Raw genomic sequence first — 6,764 nt, forward strand, 5'->3', positions numbered from 1 at the left:
CGACAAACTCTCCCCCCACCCCCCAACCCTCAGCAACTCCCATTAGTTTTTCTGATTTATTTAAAAATAACTTCTTTTCTAAGATCAAATTATTAATTAAAATAAATTATTAATTAAAAATTCCAGTCCACCTCGTCCAGTGCTCGTGATTAAGCAAGAATGTTAATCTAAATCAAGAGCTTTTACTTGAGTGTTTGACAAAAAAACTTTATGATAAAGCTTTTTGGTACTGTGGTTGTGACATAGTTAATCGCTTTTTTTGTTTTCCGTGTCTTGTGTTTGGTGGAGATGCAACTTGGACGTTGAGTGGGATTAATGATTTAACGCATCTATCAGAGAAGTTGAAAAAGCACAATTCATCTACTTTACATTTACAAAATGTTATGAGTTTAGCCGTTTTAGGCAGTTGACATTCGTCAACAGTTGGATTCTGGATACCGTGAGCAAACTAAACAACATAATGCAATGGTTGACAAAAATAGATATATATTGTCTAAATTAATAGATTATGTCATATTTTGTGGAGCATTCGAATTGGCATTGCGTGGTCACGACGAAACCCCTGATTCGATAAACCCTGGTGTATTTCGCGGCTTAATAGATTTCGTAGCAGAATTAGATGCAGTATTAAAACAACATTTAGATAGTGCCACTGTTTTTAAAGGGACATCAAAAACTATTCAAAATGACATATTGGATTCTATAATGGAAGTATACAGCACAGAAGTGAAACGACAAATTACGGAATGTGAATTTATTGCGATTCAAGCAGATGAAACTACAGATGTCTCTACGACGACGCAAATGGTTTTGATCATCAGATATGAATGGAAGGGCAATATTTATGAACGCTTTTGGAAATATTTAATTCCAACCTCGCATTACGCTGACGGTTTGTATACAGCAAACAGTGGAAGGTTTGGAGGGGTTCAAGCAAAAATTAAGGCTAATTTTCCATTTGCTAACTATGTTCATTGCTATATCAGCTGAATAGTGTTTCACAAAGCAATGTAATAAAAACGTTCTTCGCACATCTTCACGCATTTCCAATTTTTTTTTCGAGGTCTCCTAAACTAATGAACGTGTTAAACGATGCAATGAAAAAGAAAATCCCTTCTGCCCCACCAACAAGATGGAATTTCAACATAAAAACTGTGAGAACTGTTTCGGCATACTCAGAATTGTTGATACAATGGATGGAAACTATTTTAGACCAAAATAATAATGATTCGAATACTGCGCTCTCGAAGCTTGCCGGCTGCTTTTTTCTATCGCTCCTAGAAATATTTTGAAAATATTGGGAAGTCCTTGTTTGTTAAATTGTGTAAATATCTAAAAATAACCGTAATCATTTTTAGGTTAAGTGTACATAAACAAAATAATTTTAATATCGCAGTTTCTAGCTTAATTGAACTTTTAATAAAATAACTCATATATTATTTTAAAAACTCTCGTTTCTTAAAACACAATCCGCTTCCATCCGATGGTCAACTGGACACATGTGCATACCGCACGTGGCTGGACCCAGCAACTAATCCCAAGTGTTCAGTTTGTAGTGCAGTGATTTACGATGTTTACTTTGTTATGCAATGCATAATATAAACACTACTATTGTGTATAATCGGGCAACACTATTAAGTTTTAAAAATAAACGTGTATTGTTGGACCCTCTGGTTGCCGCAAAAGTAACCTTGTACAACCTTGTGCGTGACCCAAATGTGAAAGCTAGGTACCGGGGTTGTCGTGGAGGACAAAACAGGAAAAAATATCTATGCAGGAAGGAACAAGACTTTAAAACTAATAATAACTCTAATAATATTAACTCTCTATCAGAACAGGGTATTCAAGTGGTCATACCAACTGACAAACGGAGCATCCTAGCTTCTGAAGCCTTATGCGATTCTGATAAATGTGACAATCTGAACTTGAATAAAATTCGATCAGAACGGCATGTGAATTTTAGAAGCAGACGGCTTGCGGTGGGTTCCTGGAACGCACGTTCTCTGAACAACAAGTTAGAGGAGGTGGATGATGTTTTTAAAGATCAAAAACTCCACATACTCACCATCACAGAAAGCTGGCATGAAAACAGTGAATCTTATTCAATCAAAAGACTTCAAGCTCTTGGGTATGTTGTTCTGGAGCAGGCTCGACCCAGAGCTACGGAACACTCTAATAATATATCACATGTAAATCATGGGGGTGTCGTGATAATAGCCCGACAAGGACTGCGGCTTACCAGGGTCGAAGATGGTACATTCAGTACATTTGAGTACATTGGCTGCCGTGTTTCTTCTGCGGGATCGTCATTTATACTATTAACACTGTACCGACCCGGTTCGAAAACGATATGTGTAGAATTTTTTTAAGGAGTTTTTTTGTGTTTTTTGGAATGGGCAGTGGGTCTTTCCGAAACTCTCATCATCACGGGTGATATAAACATTCACCTCGAGCGCGAGACATCACCCAACGCTATCAAATTCATCGACTTACTGGATAGTTTTGGACTCCGGCAATGGGTCAACGAACCAACTCATGATGCTGGTGGAATTATAGACATTTTTGTATCCATGTGTAATAGCCCACCACTGATCGCTAAAGTCTGTGATATAGGCTTATCAGATCATCGACTTGTCCGCACCGAAATTCATTTCAACCCGCCAAAAGTGTCATATAAAACAATAGAATCGAGGGAATGGCGTAAATTTAATTTCGAAAATTTCCTTGAAGATCTCAAAAATTCTTCGCTATGCAAAGAAAGCAACTGGGAAATTAAGACGACGACAGATCTCATCGAGGAGTATAACACCACTCTTTCAAATTTATTAATAAAATATGCTCCAACCACCTCGAAAACGCGGAAAGTTCGGAAGTCTGACGGCTGGTTCGACGAAGAGTGCCGAAGCCAGAAAAGGCGAATGAGGAAACTAGAGAGGTCATATAGAAGAAACCCCGATGTTACTACACGAGATGAGTGGATAAATGCACAAAATGAGTACAGAAGCAGAATAAGTGCCAAAAGATCAGATTATTGGATCAATAAAATTGACTCTGAGCGGAAAAATCCACGACGTCTCTGGAACTCGGTCAAAACTATCATCGCTGGTAATACTGTTCCAACTGCTACAGAAATTACACCGCAGGCTTTCTCTAAGTTTTTCTGTGAAAAAATAGAAACCATTCGCGCCTCCACATCTTCTGCCCCTCCGCCAAGATTTACAGCCAATTCCACAAGGATACTGTCATCTTTTGAACCTACAACGCTGGAAGAAGTAGGAAAGTTGATCCTTAGTTCGCCAAACAAACAAACAATGTACTCTTGACCCTATCCCAACGTGGCTTCTCAAGAAATGTTGCAGCGTGTTATCCCCTTTCCTAGTTCACGTGTTTAATAAGTCCCTAAGCACAGGTGACTTCCCGGAGCCACTTAAGTCTGCTGTAGTTACTCCAATTATTAAAAAACCACAACTTAATGCTGACAATCTGGGTAATTATCGACCTGTATCAAATCTGCCTTTCGTAGCTAAACTCCTAGAAAAAATTGTGGCTTCTCAAATAATCTCCCACATAAATCTGAATAAATTAATCACCAATCGTCAATCTGCATATAGGAGGTTCCACTCAACAGAAACCGGATTACTTCGTGTCCTGTCAGATATAACCCTTGCCATAGAGTCAGGTAAGTTAGCACTTATTTCACTTTTGGATATGAGCGCTGCATTTGATACCATTGACCACGACTTTCTCATTAAGAGACTAGAAGTAACGTTTGGTTTACATTCTAACATCAAATATTGGCTAGAATCCTATCTATCCAATCGCTCGCAAGCAGTAAAGGTTGGAAATAAACAGTCCAACTTCACAAAACTCTCTTCAGGGGTACCCCAGGGATCCGTTTTGGGTCCACTTCTCTTCATTCTTTTTACAAATGACGTCGCAAAAATTATCGAGTCATTTGGTCTTTTATCTCACTGTTATGCTGACGATCAGCAAATATACTTTTACTGCTCACCAAATGAGATCGACGGCCTAAAAATTCGCACAGCTGAGTGTCTAGAAGCAATCAATCTCTGGATGTCCTCAAATAAACTTAAGCTAAATCCTTCAAAAACGGAGTTTCTCTGGGCAGCCACACATAGACGCCAACATTTAATAGAAAACTCACCAATCGCTATTTCCGGCAACGACGTAACTGCTAAAACAACCGTCAAACTTCTGGGAGTTTATCTGGATTCAGACCTTTCTTTAAAAAGTCAGGTAAATAAGACCGTTAGCACGGGGTTCTTCTACCTTAGACAACTTAAGTCAGTTCGTAGGAACCTTTCAACAGAGGCAACTAAATTACTTGTGAACTCATATATAGTATCACGTCTTGACTATTGCAACGGCATTTATGCAAATCTTCCTAAATGCGAAACTGATAAACTACAATCAGTGTTCAACGCAGCAGCAAGGCTTATCACCGGGGTACCCAAGTTTTCGCACATTTCGGAGCACCTCCGAAATCTTCACTGGCTGAAGTGTCCTGAAAGGATCCAGTACAAGCTATGCTGGATGGTGTTTAAAGCTATCAACGAAATGGCGCCACCGTATATTACTGAGCTATGCATTCCGGAAAATACTGGTCTAAGGCAGTCAAGTCTTAGATCAGCGAAATCATCTGCAATTGGAAGGTTGAAAGAGCCTAAGCGAAATCCGAACACTAAGTTTGGTGATCGTGCATTCGGAGTATCCGGCCCTAAGGCTTGGAATAAACTTCCTATGGAATTGAGATGTATAACCAGCCCAACAGAATTTAGATCAAAACTAAAAACTCACTTTTTCAGACACTCATTTCCATAAATCCGTCATTCTATCCAAATATATATATTTTTTTCATTTTTTATACTGTAATTGTTACATTATCTAGCGATTCCGTTTATTCAATTTTTCTATTAACTTGCCTACCAATGGACAATGGACAATATCAGCGGGAACATAACAAGTCAATCGGTTTAATTGTTGGCAGATGAATCATCTAAATGCGTTTAAGATTGAAGATTGATTTTATTCACTAATTTCATTCATTTAACATATATATCCAGCTAACCATAAAACACCCTAATATAATGGAACTTCCTTCTTCTTCTGGCGTTAGTAAGATTAGATTGTTAATATTAATTTTAGTTGTAAGTTGCTAAATATGTAAATACTCGTATATATGTCGTTAAGATAGTAGTTATAGGCCTTAGTCGTAAGTCACTAGATATAAGTCTTAGAGATAAGTCAGTAGTTCTAGTATTAACTATTTAAGAAATATATTTGTACAACGCCCTTGAGGTGATTTCTCACGAAAACGGCGCTATATAAATTAGCCAAATATTATTATTATTATAAACCAGGCCAGTAGGTTTACAAACATCAAATACTGTAAAATAACCTGTTTTTCAGTATTTGCGAAAAATGTTAATATTTTTTTTCGAGGATATTAGCAGTGTTACTGTTCGAACTCCGAAAATTGCGATTTATAGAGTTTCGTATGTTTTTTTTTGTGTTTTTTTGTGGTTTCTTTGTGTTTTCGTGATTATGTCGGATTCCGAACGTTCCGAGAGCGGGGAAGCGGAATTTTCGATGGCGGAAGTCATGAAGGTGATTCACACGGACACGCGGGGGTCAGCGGTGGCAGAATAACTGCAGTCTAAGCATTGGCCTAGGCATTCATTCTTAAAATAATGGGTTAATAAAGTAATAACGGCTACCAAATATTAAACCTAGTTGACAATATAATAGTATTCATTTCTTTTACCAAAACGTTAGGGGACTGAAAACTAAATGTTCTCTAATGTAAACAATTAGGATGTAATAGGGCTCACTGAGACTTGGCTGAATTCCAGTGTGTGCAACCAGGAGTCATTCGATGACAGTTTCCAAGTGTTCAGAAAATACAGAGATTACTTACACTCGTACTTATCTCGGCAACGCGTGCAATTCAAAGATGGGTCACGGGACACGGCTGGCTAGTGACGCGAAAGGCCGCGGTGGGAGCGGGCGATTGCTGTTTTTGGCGGGAGAAACTGTGTCACTTAAGATCCAAGTTAGTGTAACTGCTAAGTTTTAGATTTCCAAACCAGTTTTGATAGTAAACACGTAATTTTGGCGATTCCTTGTCCCTTAGTAACGGACATAAAGGTGTCCCTTAACACCGGACAAGGAACAAGTTTTTTTTTTCTCGAAAGTATGTACACTTTTTATAATAATTGTTTTTCAGAGGTTGGTATAATGGAGTGAAATTGAGACAAAACCAACAAAGTTTACAAACTGCGATAGACAATGTTTTGTGCAAAGAAATGAGCATGAGAGAAGCTTCTTCGCGTTTTAACATCCCAAAAAGCACTCTACACGACAAGATATCAGCATTGAGCCGTGGAGAAGAAGTGACGCTGCAACCAAAGATGGGTAGATTCACCAACATTTTTTCACCGGAGTACGAACAAGTTCTATTGGACCATGTAAAAGATTTGTCCAATAGATGTCTACCGCTGATGAAAAAAGAATTTCTGAAGTTAGCCTTCGACTTGGCTGAAGCTATGAAGATCCCTCATCGATTTAATAAAGAGAAGGCTACTGCTGGGAAGCATTTTTCTTACGATTTTGTCAATATCTGTATCAAAATTATCTAGATATAAGAATGTAAAACCTTTATTGATTTATTAAAAGTCGTTGGTTGCGAACAGCAAAACGTGTTTCAACAGGTTATGGGCTACTTTTTTCGATTTATCAGTTAT

This window comes from Hesperophylax consimilis, chromosome 28 (genome assembly GCF_061612785.1).
Source record: "Hesperophylax consimilis isolate HC1 chromosome 28, BYU_Hcon_1.0, whole genome shotgun sequence".
Lineage (NCBI taxonomy): Eukaryota > Metazoa > Arthropoda > Insecta > Trichoptera > Limnephilidae > Hesperophylax > Hesperophylax consimilis.